Below are 13,303 nucleotides of genomic sequence, written 5' to 3'. Positions count from 1 at the left end.
AACTGTCCCTCAGGGAGGCTCACAATCTAATTCCTGCCATAGTCCACCGTAGTCGATGGGCCCGTGTGTGTGTCTTGTTTTAGTTCCTTTGTATGTTTTTGGGATGTGGGAGGAAACCGGAGTGCCCGGAGGAAACCTATGCAGACACTGGGGAGAACATTCAAACTCCTTGCAGATAGGACTTCGGCTGGGATTTGATCAGAGGACCCAGTGCTGCAAGGCGAACTCTCAATACCGATTTGGTAAAACTGGAGTAGATTAACAGAACAGATTGTTAATAATCATAGAGTGACTAGTGGCAACAGACTTGCGTTAGAACACAATGGGCTCTATTCACAAAACTTCTCAAAAATGACCTATAAAGTTGTTCCTGATTAACATCATTTCAATATTACTTTTCTTACCTAAATTATATTATATTTTTGCTATTTGGAAGCTTAAAAAAGTAACATAGATAAGGGGAAAACCGGTAACAGGGCCCTTTTCCACTAGCGGCGATTTGCGATGCTGAATCGCAAACCGGTAGTGATTTTGAAATCACTACGGTTTGCTTTTTAACATAGGAATCGCGGTAGGTAATTTCCACTGCCGCGATTTGTTTTTGACTCAAACGCGAACGCACCACGGAGCGATCTTTGCCGTGATTTTGCTATGCAGTGCATTGCATAGCAAAATCGTGAACACAATCGCCGGGAAGTTTCCTGCACTTGCGATTCAGCAATCGCTAGTGTTTAGCGCGAACGCTAGCGATTGCTAGTGGAAAAGGGCCCAAAAAGCTTTGTGAATAGAGCCCAATATTCCAAAGGAGAAGAGAGAGAGGCACCGTACCTATATTACACCTTTATTGGGTTCCAATGGACATCACAAGTAGCGGTATGCAGTGGGGGTTAGGTGAGGCCTGACAGCCGTTTCGCGTGCTAACGCGTCATCAGAGTCATCAGTGGTTAGTGCCTCTGATGACGCGTTAGCACGCGAAACGGCTGTCAGGCCTCACCTAACCACCACTGCATACCGCTACTTGTGATGTCCATTGGAACCCAATAAAGGTGTAATATAGGTACGGTGCCTCTCTCTCTTCTCCTTTGGAATATTGTTACCTCATCCGAGCAGCACGTATCCTACAGCACCAGTGGCTCCAGCCCACCTGCTGCATCTAGTGCCAAGTCTTCTGTTCTTTAACTTGAATACTTTGAATAGAGCCCAATGCAGTGGAAAGTTGTCACTCATAAATATGCACTGAGCTGCTGCAGCATTACAGCCAGTGACCGGTGAAGGGCATATTTAGAAGCATTACAACAGAGTCACACTTAGCACAATTACAAGAGGTTTCCCCATAGAACATATTGGAAAACTCATGTAATTCTGCTATGGGGAAAACTCATGTAATTCTAAGTGTGACCCTGGCCTTAGGGATGGTCAATTGGATTCAAATCCATTTAGGTTGATGCAGGATTATGCAAATTTTGACTGTAAATGTATGCAGCTTGAACATGAACCAATCAAACCCTGCTGAAGTAGAATTTGATCTGTTTTCGAGATGCATAAGTTTGCATACAAAATTTGCATAATCCTGCATCAACTTGAAATTATTTGCGCCTCATTGACCATCCCTAGTAAGCAGTAGTTTTAGAAGGGTGGATGTTTGGAAGCAGGATAATGCGAGATCTGTAATTTGGACACCTATGCGGATTAGGCAAGCCCTATGCCAGGATGAAATTGGGTGCTGGCGTTTGGCTATTATGAAGCTGAACTCAGGAATGGCTTGTATTCAAGTATATACATATATATACAAGAGCCAAAGTCGACCTTGTGTATAAGCAGACTCCAATATTCAACCCTTTTAAGCTGGATTTTTTTTGACTCAAATATAAGTCTACCCAGCAACGTTAATGGCTGCACTTTGTGCTCAGGAGGGGTTAATGACTGCACTGCAGCCATTAACCCCTCCTGTCCCTTAAAGGGAACCTTAACTGAGAGGGATATGGATTTTTCCTTTTAAACCATACCAGTTGCCTGACAACCCTGCTGCAGTGGTGGCTGAATCACACACCTGAAACAAGCATGCAAATATTCCAGTCTGACTTCAGTCAGAGCACCTGATCTGTATGCTTGTTCAGGGGCTGTGGCTGACAGCATTAGAGACACAGGATCAGCAGGAGAGTCAGGCAACTGGTATCTTAAAATGAAGTCATATCCTTCTCAGTTTAGGTTCCCTTTAAGTGCAGCCAATGCCTCCTCCTAGCCCCCAAGTGCAGCAAATATTCACCCCCCTTCCTGCAGCCCAGTATCCCCCCCCCCCCCCCCCCACCTTTGCTTGTTAGTTGTTGTGGCCAGGACTTTCACACCTCGGCATTTCCTTTTCTCAGTGTCACTTACCATCAGGGCTGTGGAGTCTGTCCAAAAATCCACCGACTCCTCAGTTTAGGATTCCTCCGACTCCTCGACTCCGACTCCTCTAATTTGCATATTACAATTTTGTTGATTAAAAGTATGTAACCTGAAATTCGTCTCTTAACTGCCAACGCTTAGGAATTTTACAAGACAACTGAAGTGAGAAGGATATGTAGACTACTATATTTATTCCCTTTAGACTAAAACTAGTCCTTGGTAAGAGTACTTGTAAAAGGTACAAACCGGAACAAAGAACATCTATCAGGCCCTAGGCAATGTAAGTGTGGGTACATGTAAGAATGATGTGCAGGTACTCTGCAGGGGAATAAGGAGATTGTAAACAGACAACATTTCTGTGCTCAATGTGCACAGCATTCTCAGTGGATTCCCTGCAGCTCTGTGGGGAGTGTATATGTAGAGTATAGTACTATTGTGTAACAAAGTAAACCTGAGACAGATGAAATTAAAGTTTTATACATACCTGGGGCTTCCTCCAGCCCCCTTTAGGATAATCAGTCCCTCGTTGTCCTCCTCCACCACCTGGATCTTCTGCTATGAGTCCAGGTACTTGAGCCAGTCGGGCGCAGTGCGCATGCACACACTCCGCCGCCAGGAGCATACTACACCTGTGCAGCACTATTGCGCAGGTGCAGAATGTTCCTGGCTGTGGGAGCGGCATGCGGCCGGACAGCGCTGACTGGCTCAATTACCAGGACTCATAGCAGAAGATCCGGGTGGTGGAGGACAGCGAGGGACTGATTAGCCTGAAGGGGGCTGGAGGAAGCCCCAGGTATGTATAAAACTTTACTTTTCATCCGTCTCAGTTACCCTTTAATTTGTAGTCACCAAACCAAATTTTAACAACATATCAAATTATTTGATTTCATCAGCAAAGGGAGTGCATACATTTGCAAAAATCAGCATCAATGCAGAATTATTTCCATCTCGTTGACCATCTCTATTAGTGACACAGCTACACATCAGGCTTTATTCTTACAGCATAGATGTTATTTAGTATATATGAGATTCCTGTGTACACATCATATATACAGTCACAATCAGATATGTATATCTGACTTTAAAAATACGGGGACTGCTTTATTGAAGCAGCACAAGTAACTAATTTTGATTGGTTTATTTCATTTTTGTGGACTAAGCACAGCTATTACTGTGTATATATACATTATTTTTAATGACTATTATCTGAGAAATAGAACATTTTATCATATTTTCTATTTTAATTACAGTTACAAATTCATTAGGAGTCGGAGTTGGTGCATTTTTTCCCGACTCCGACTCCAGGCACCCAAAATTGCCCGACTCCGACTCCACAGCCCTGCTTACCATTAGGTAAATGGCTGCAAACGGAAATGTCACTATTAGTACACACAAAACTCTGTTACCTGTGACTCATGTATAAGTCGATCCCTATACTTTTATCAAGTGCATCAAACCTAAATTTATAAACTTGTACTCAAGTATATACAGTAGTATAGTAAATGTAACTGCTACCGTGTTTCCCCTAAAGTTAGCCCTCCCCCGAAAGTAAGGCCTACCTTATATTTCAAGCGTTCTTGAAATATAAGCCCTACTCAAAAATTAAGACCTAGCTGGGGAATGCTTTGTGTATGGAGAGGTGTGTGGTCTCTTACCGCACCTCCCCTTGTGGCTGCGTCCCCCTCCCTTCCTAGTAATTCCTCCGGTGGCATTGTAATCAATCTGTGAGGACGCCCTTTGACCCTCACGCAGTACGCTAGGTCGGGCTCTGCGCTGGCGCTCTCTACCCTGTCATCATGATTGCCCGGCTGATGCGTCCCAGGCGCACATTGAATCAATCAGCCGGCCACACATGACAGGGTAGAGAGCGCCAGCGCAGAGCCCGACCTAGCGTACTGCGTGAGGGTCAAAGGGCGCCCTCACAGATTAATTACAATGCCGCCGCCACCGGAGGAATTATTAGGAACGGAGGGGACGCAGCCACAAGGGAGGTGTGGTAAGAGCCTCCCCATACACACAGCGTCTAGCCCCTCCCACCCCCAAAAATAAGCCCTAGCACTAATTTTCTCCCCAAAAAGAATATAAGACAGTGTCTTCTATTCGGGGAAAGACGGTATATGTGTAGCCAACTATGGTTATTGGCTGCAGCACTTGGCTACGGTGTTTGGTGTAACTATGGGGCGGGGGAGAATGTTGTGAGGTGTAGGGATAGTATTAAGCATAGGTAGGGCCTTAAGTGTTAGGAATAGGTAAAGGGAAGATTTTTGTTAGGTGTAGATGGATGGAGGCTAGTGTTAGGTGTAAGTAAGGGTCAGGTTTTAGTGTTAAATGTAGGTAGAGGGAAGGGAGGGGGGGGGGGTGTTAGGTGTACACACTGATTTAAAAATATTCAGTTGGGCAATAAGACATAACTAACAATTTTTCTGTGTTCTACTGCTAAACCCTAACGCTGTTGACGCTGAATGAGTTCCTGTATTGCTCCATTCATGGGCCTTGGCAGCGTGTTCACCGGATGAGCCAACAGACTAATATAGCTGCCAAAACACCAGTACTACATCCTATCCCATAATACTTTGTTATTAGCTGTTGCTGTTATTAGTCACATGACTCCCGCACGAGGATGAAGCTGCTATTAGTCACATGACTCTGGCAGGAGGATGAAGCTGCTGGTACTAGTCACGTGACTCTCCTGCAGGAGGTTGAAGCTGCTATTAGTCACGTGACTCTCTCGCAGCAGGATGAAGCTGCTGGTATTGGTCAAATGACTCTCCAGCAGGAAGCTGAAGCTGCTGTTATCACAAGCTCACGATTTTCGATCATGGAGTCGAAATAGGCATCCGTGATCGGCCTTCATCACCGATGCCGGTTTTGAATGCACCTGTGATCGCAGTCGAAATCTGGCTTGTGATCACGAAGCTGGAATCCAGTAACCCCGGACAATGACGTTGTTGGACCAATCAGAGAGCCCCCAGACGAGGCCCTAGCAACCAATCGGATGAGGGGAGCCTCTGCCCTCCCCTCCTCCATTTAAGACGGTGGCCATTTTGAGAATCTCATCCTTGCTTGACTCTGGTAGTGCTGTGAGCTTCTCTATCTGGCTGTGAGCAAGTGCATTTTTTACTGAGAAAACCCAGTCATACAGGTTTCCAACACAATCAAATCACTAGCTAACCATACAATAATGAAATAATGTGTTAGTCAGTGTAGTGTATATACAGTGCTAGGCTAGGTTAGCTGAGGTCTGTGTGCAGGGCACGCTTGCTAGGTAACCTAGTAGCATGTAGGTAGGTTAGGGCTACGTTTTTGATTATCTGCTACTGTTAGTTTTAGTGTGAGACTAGCATTAGCAGTACTATAGTCATCAGCATCCGTCTCTCATTGAGATTCTGCAGCTGCTGCCTGTAGTAGAGGCCTGCAGCGGGTTGGGTTACCCGAATTGTGAGTCGGGTCGCGGGTAGTCAAAACATAAGTATAAAATAATTCTATATCTTTTGCCTTCCCAAAATCTGTGATGGTACCAGAATACTTTCTTGCTGCCTTTTTTTTTTTTTTTTTTTTATACTGCTTCTCATCTATGACCCACCCTTTACCCCCCCCCCCCCCCCCACCTTAAGGACCAGCGCTGTTTTTAGTGATCTGTGCTGGGTGGGCTCTGCAGCCCCCAGCACAGATCAGGGTGCAGGCAGAGCGACCAGATCGCCCCCCTTCCCCCCCCCCCCCTATGGGGATGATGTGCAGGGGGGGTCTGATCGCTCCTGCCTGCCTGCCTGAGGTTTGCCCGGGGGGGGGGGGGCACCTCAAAGCCCTCCTCCGCAGCGAAATTGCCCCCCTCCCTCTTCTACCTTTCCCCCCTGGTGATCCGGGCTGCACAGGACGCTATCCGTCCTGTGCAGCCTGTGACAGGCTGTCCCCTGTCACATGGCGGCGATCCCCGGCCGCTGATTGGCCGGGGATTGCCGATCTGCCTTACGGCGCTGCCGTACGATGTAAACTACGTTTACATTAAGTCTGCGAGCCGCAATCAGCGGCTCGCAGGCTATTAACGGAGACCCGTGATCTAACAGGAGCTTTCCTGATTAATTAGGGAGGCACCTGGCGACGCAGATCTGCGACACTGGTCCTCCAGCTACCACTTTGCCGCCGCACGGTATGAGTGTGCGGTCGGCAAGTGGTTAACCTCCCTGGCGGTCTATTAACCTCCTTGCCGGTTATCCCGAGCTCAGCTCGGGGTAACCTGCGCAGGAGGATTTCTCAGGCCCTGCTGGGCCGATTTGCATAATTTTTTTTTTCCTACACGCAGATACTGGGCCTGCGCTGTGCGCTCTTGATGACATCAGCGGGATCGAGGACACGGGCGTGCAGGCGCAGTGGTTTTCTGACTTTAAAGTCTGAAATTCCAGAATTGAACCGGAGGCGGGGCTGGAGCATCGGTGAGTGGCTGCGCCAACACAGGATGTCTGCGGGGGACCGTTAGAAGCCCCGGGTAAGTTCAACTCATTTTCCCCTGACCCCCCTACAGTATCCCTTTAAGGGTGTATATACACATTCAATTTGGAGTGGCAAATTGTCTTTCAATGTTACATCTCCCATGTAGTATGAGAGATTACCTACTCAATTTGCTCATAGTCGTTACAGCCAGACGACACAAAGCAATCGCACGCACTCGTATCCACGTTGACAAGTTAATTTTGTCACATAACAATATTTCTTCTCAAGCCTACACATTTTGCACAGGAAGATGTGCCGAGCACCTTCATTCAGCAGTAGCTCATCATTAACAAATAAAGGTTCTAACAGAAGTAATTGCACTTTGGGTGCATGCGCACACACACAATTTTGATTGGCCCTCATACTACATGGAAGATCAAGATTGTGTGTGTGTGCATATGCACTCTTAAAGGGAAGGTTCAAGCAAAATAAAAAAATGAGTTTCACTTACCTGGGGCTTCTACCAGCCCCATGCAGCCATCCTGTGCCCTTATTGTCACTCACTGCTGCTCCAGTGCCCCGCTGGCAGCTTGCCGACCTCGGAGGTCGGCGGGACGCATTGCGTACATTTTTACGCATTCCCACTACTGCAGGAACATTAACACGTACATTTTTACGCATTACTGGTTTAATGCGTAAATGTTTACGCATTGAACCATTAATGCGTAAAAATGTATGTGTTAATGTTCCTGCACTAGCGGGAATGCGTAAAAATGTACGCAATGCGTCCCGCCGACCTCTGCTGGCAGCTTGCCGACCTCGGAGGACTGGAGCAGCAGTAAATAACTTCGAGGGCACAGGATGGCTGCATGGGGCTGGTAGAAGCCCCAGGTAAGCGAAACTCATTTTTTTATTTTGCTTGAACCTTCCCTTTAAATCTGAAAATTATATATGAGCCTGGACGCAGTGTCTATTCCTTGCAACTCATAGCTGCAGCTGTGGAAGTGTCACCCTGGCCACCACAATGCATGCTGGGAGATGTAGTACATTAATGTGCCTACATCTCCTGTGATTACATTAATGTACTACATTTCCCAGTGTGCATTGCAGGGGGGGATGGGACACACTTCCTCTAGAAGTAGTGTAGATGGCAGCCTACAGGGATGTGGGTGCTCTGCTATTTGTTGTTTGAACAGGACTGTTACTTCTCGGTTTTTGTTGATTTAACCACTTGCCGACCGCGCACTCATAACGCGTGTCGGCAAAGTGGCAGCTGCAGGACCAGCGACGCAGATCTGCGTCGCCGGCTGCAGGCTAATTAATCAGGAAGCAGCCGCTCGCGCGAGCGGCTGCTTCCTGTCAATTCACGGCGGGGGGCTCCGTGAATAGCCTGCGGCCAGCCGATGGCGGCTCGCAGGCTAAATGTAAACACAAGCGGAAATAATCCGCTTTGTTTACATTTTTACAACGCTGCTACAGTAGCAGCGTTGTACTAGATCAGCGATCCCCGGCCAATCAGCGGCCGGAGATCACTGTCACATGACAGCGGGGATCCTATTAGAGGCTGCACAGGACAGATCCGTTCCTGTGCAGCCTCCGATCTCTCGGGCAGGGAGGGAGAAGAGGGAGTGGGAGAATGTCTTTGAAGGTGCCCGCCACCCACAGCATGCAGAAGCGATCAGACCCCCCCAGCACATCATTCCCCTAGGGGGGAAAAAAGGGGGGCGATCTGATCGCTATGCATGCCAGCTGATCTGTGCTGGGGGCTGTAGAGCTCACCCAGCACAGATCTGAAAATACAGCGCTGGTGCTTTAAAGGACTTACGAGGCCAAAATCGTTAAAGTCAAGCCGCGGCCAGCTCCGGCGGCCATATTAGAGCATTAGCATGAGAGCCCGACCCGGCCTGTGGGGTCGCGATTGGCACCGGGGGGGGGGGGCGCTTTCAGGAAGGGGACCCGGCGGAACTGTACGGAGGGCGTGGACGGCGTCCTCCGTGCATTTAAACATCTTGCAGGTACTTGACTTTAACGATTTTGGCCTCGTAAGTCCTTTAAATGTGTACTTTAGAAGAAAATGAAAAAAGTGGGTTGCGGGTTGGGTGCTGGTAGCGGGTCTGCGGGTGCAGGTCGGGTGCGATTATTACATTCAGCTGGAAGCAGGTTGCGGGTCGGGTGCTGGTAGCGGGTCTGCGGGTGCAGCTCGGGTGCGATTATTACATTCAGCTGGAAGCAGGTTGCGGGTCGGGTGCTGGTAGCGGGTCTGCGGGTGCAGGTCGGGTGCGATTATTACATTCAGCTGGAAGCAGGTTGCGGGTCGGGTGCTGGTAGCGGGTCTGCGGGTGCAGCTCGGGTGCGATTATTACATTCAGCTGGAAGCAGGTTGCGGGTCGGGTGCTGGTAGCGGGTCTGCGGGTGCAGGTCGGGTGCGATTATTACATTCAGCTGGAAGCAGGTTGCGGGTCGGGTGCTGGTAGCGGGTCTGCGGGTGCAGCTCGGGTGCGATTATTACATTCAGCTGGAAGCAGGTTGCGGGTCGGGTGCTGGTAGCGGGTCTGCGGGTGCAGCTCGGGTGCGATTATTACATTCAGCTGGAAGCAGGTTGCGGGTCGGGTGCTGGTAGCGGGTCTGCGGGTGCAGCTCGGGTGCGATTATTACATTCAGCTGGAAGCAGGTTGCGGGTCGGGTGCTGGTAGCGGGTCTGCGGGTGCAGCTCGGGTGCGATTATTACATTCAGCTGGAAGCAGGTTGCGGGTCGGGTGCTGGTAGCGGGTCTGCGGGTCTGCGGGTGCAGCTCGGGTGCGATTATTACATTCAGCTGGAAGCAGGTTGCGGGTCGGGTGCTGGTAGCGGGTCTGCGGGTGCAGCTCGGGTGCGATTATTACATTCAGCTGGAAGCAGGTTGCGGGTCGGGTGCAGGTATGAAAAATTGGACCTGCGCAGGCCTCTAGCCTGTAGTGTGAGTGTGTGACAGTCGGACAGTCTTAAGGGACCAACACACTCGTTGATTTCAGTCATCAATCGATTCTGTAGAATCGATCGATCGGAGATTAATTCTATCAAATTAGCCAATCGATCGATTTGCAGACGATTTCTAGATCTAGTTTGATCTGCTGCTGGCAGCAGATTGATGGCCCATAGAGTTGCATTGGATCGAATGGTCCAATAATGCATTTAGATCGATTTCCAATAGATTTCATGTGAGGCACACATCAGATTCCTGTCAGATTCCACTTTACAGGCATCTGACAGAAATGTAATTGATGGTCGAATCTGCTGCAAATCTATCAGTGTATGTCCACCTTTATTCTACTTCACATCAACAATATTAGTCCTGTTCCTGTGCAACAAGTATTCTTATTCGCTATACTTCACATTACAAAAGTTAGTCCTGTACATCTTGGATTCTGATTGGCTTTACTTTACACACATGGAATTCGGTTTCTCTTTATACTGTATTATTGTCAGCTTATTTGCAAGAAACGCTTAATAGCAGCTCTGGATTCCCTTTGGACGGCCTCTGGGATACATAAGGGTACAATATCCATATGTCCCCTACTTTCTGTTTGTCTTTGACTTGTTACAAAGAGCTGATGTTAATGATGCAAGGAAGGGTGATGTTAGGGTTAGGCACAGGGGAAGGGTGATGTTAGGGTTGCGAACAGGATGGGGTTGATGTCAGTGCTAGACACAGGACAGAGGTGATGTCAGGGTTAGGCGCAAGGTCCGGTTCTAGACTTTCTGCTGCCTGACGCAAACTCTGGAGGATGCGCTGCCTTCCCCCCGCCACCCGGTTGAATCACGGCACCTTTAATGGGCCAATCACTGCATTCAGGCAGTAGCAATGACCTATCAGATGTCACAGCTACTGGTCGAGTGCAGTGATTGGTCCATTGACAGTGCCACGGTCCCACCCGCAGTTAGCTGAAGGAACAGCAGGCAGATGTGATTGGCCGGTTTGGTGCAAGCAAACCTGCTTGGCTGGTCGCGGCAGGTGCTACCGGTAGAATAAGCATGGCGATTTGGGGAAACATGGATGAGGAGGGTAGTGTGTGTGCTAGGAAGAACAAAACTGTTTGTTCACATGCTGCACCGCTAGATTTTGCCATCTGAGTCACGTGACTTAAATGGCTTCATGGTGCCCCTAGGCACAGCACTGTGGGTAAGGCTTTGGCTAGGAGTTAGGCATAGCGCAGGTTTGGGCATAATACTGGGGGTGAGATGTTGGTTAGGCACAGGGCAGGGGTGAGTTTGGAGTTAGGCACAGCATTGTGGGTAAGGCATACCTCCCAACTTTTTGAGATGAGAAAGAGGGACACTTAGGCCACACCCCTGATCACACTTCGTCACACCCCTAGTCATGCATACCATAAAGATTTCACACAAAAAAATGTTGTTTTGTAATTCAAACCACACTGGTCCTTTCTATCCTGGTTCATTTCCCTTCATAGTAACATTTTAAAATTAGTAATATATCAATTTAAAGGATAGGAATAAAGTTTAGAGTCAATCAAACACATTTTTAGTAGAGAAATATATATATTTAGACAGAAAGAGGGACAAAGTCCTGAAAGAGGGAAAAATGAGGAGGAAAGAGGTACAGATGGACAGGGCTCCCAAAGAGGGACTGTCCCTCCAAAAGAGGGATAGTTGGGAGTTATGGGTAAGGTGTTTGTTAGGCAAAGGGCAGGAGTAAAATTAGGGTTAGGTGCAGGGCTGGGTTGGATCAGGGTTTGGCACTGCCCTTGGGGTAAAGTTTGGTTTAGGCACAGGGCAGGGGTGAGTTTGGAGATGGGCACAGCACTGTGGGTAAGGTTTACATTAGGTAGAGGGCTGGCTGGGTCAGGTCAGAGTTGGGAACAAGGCAGTGGTGTAGGGGTCAGGATTAGGCACAGGTCAAGGGATGAGGCTTAGTTTGGGCTATGTAGGGAGGTCAGAGATAAGTTGTTTGGATGTAGGGGGACTTCACCATCCTCAATGGATGCCCAGATTACAAGCATTAAACATCTATGAATGGGACTAAGCCTATGTTTTAATGCTGCCCCTTTAACCACTACACTACACTACACTCTGCAAATCTTCTTCCCTGCCCCCCCTCCCTGCTCAGCACAACAGAATAGGGTCAAGCTATGCTCCGCCCCGTCAATGAGAGCAGGCCCTGAAGAGTGACCACGTGGACAGCCCTCCTCCTGCTTGTGTTGATACAATACAATGCAGCACAGACACTGTCACATGTCACACAGGGTACAGAAGTGTCAGTGACCCGCAGTAACCCAACAATGGTCACACACAGCTCTTGGGGACAGGGTAGCCATTGGTTTCTAGCAGTTTTCAGAAAGGGTTAATGGTGACTCTGCGGCTTTCCAGAGAGTCACGAGCCGCTGAGCTGGACATCTGACTGTGCAGGACGCCGCCATCAGCTGCATCAGCAGGAGCAGAACAGCAAGCTGCTTATCCGCCAGCCACAAGTGAGGCAATATCAGGCCCAGGGCCGCTGCTGAGTCAGACTGTGTCATCACACAGCAACGCTGGCGGACGCATCACTGCTACTAGGAGGCTCCACATGAGCCTGCAGAGTAGGCCAGATCTATAAATAGTGTCTGAGAGGAAAAGCTTAGGAGGTATCTAGAAATCATGCAGAACTGGCTCAGACGTTTTAAGAAGGTGCAATTTCCTTCTAAAAGCAATCAAAACAAAAGTTTGCCTTCTTAAAACAGAAGATATTTGCAATTACTCAGGTTGGAGTGAACACATGATGTCTCCCAGTGCATCACTGCTGAATATGCAAATCACCCCTTGTTGTAAGCTAAACACACCTCCAGAACCGCTGGAATGCAATGATGTGTCAGCTTGTTAATTTGTACAGAGCCATAATAATCCAACATGCATACAGACTGTTTGGGATTGTTTGATCCTCATCAGTGCATGGCATGGATTAATTTGGCTGTATGGAGTAGGGCTTGTAACACCGAGAGGTACAGACTAACCAGCAAGCTCATGGTGACCCAGAACTCATTGGAGTGTGTAAGGGACTACAATGGTCCTAAAAGTCCTCTTACTAAGACAAGACAAATAACATTTATATCATGCCTTTCTCCTGGCTGCAACTAGGCATCTTATAGGCAGTAGCAGTGTTAGTCTTGCCCAAGGTCTCCTCACTGAATTGGTGATGACTTGCTGAACAGGAAGATCCGATATTCAAACCCTGGTCTCCTGCGTCAGAGGCAGAGCCCTTAAAACAGGGGAGAGTTAAAGAGGAACTCCAGTGAACATTTTACTGTTGGCAGGTGATGTAGCTGCTGCATGGTTTTTGGCATTTGGAAACAGCTGTAAACAGCTATTTCCCACAAAAGTTTGAACTTTTCTTGTGGGAGGGGTTACTTGTGGGAGGTGTTTCACCACAATATCAGTCATACAGTGCCCCCTGATGGTCTGTTTGTGAAAAGGAATAGATTTCTAATGTAAAAGGGGGTATCAGCTACCGTTTGGG

The sequence above is a fragment of the Hyperolius riggenbachi genome, chromosome 11 (assembly GCF_040937935.1).
Source record: "Hyperolius riggenbachi isolate aHypRig1 chromosome 11, aHypRig1.pri, whole genome shotgun sequence".
Taxonomy (NCBI): domain Eukaryota; kingdom Metazoa; phylum Chordata; class Amphibia; order Anura; family Hyperoliidae; genus Hyperolius; species Hyperolius riggenbachi.
The sequence above is the reverse complement of the archived record's forward strand: the minus strand, read 5'-3'. Positions refer to the sequence as shown.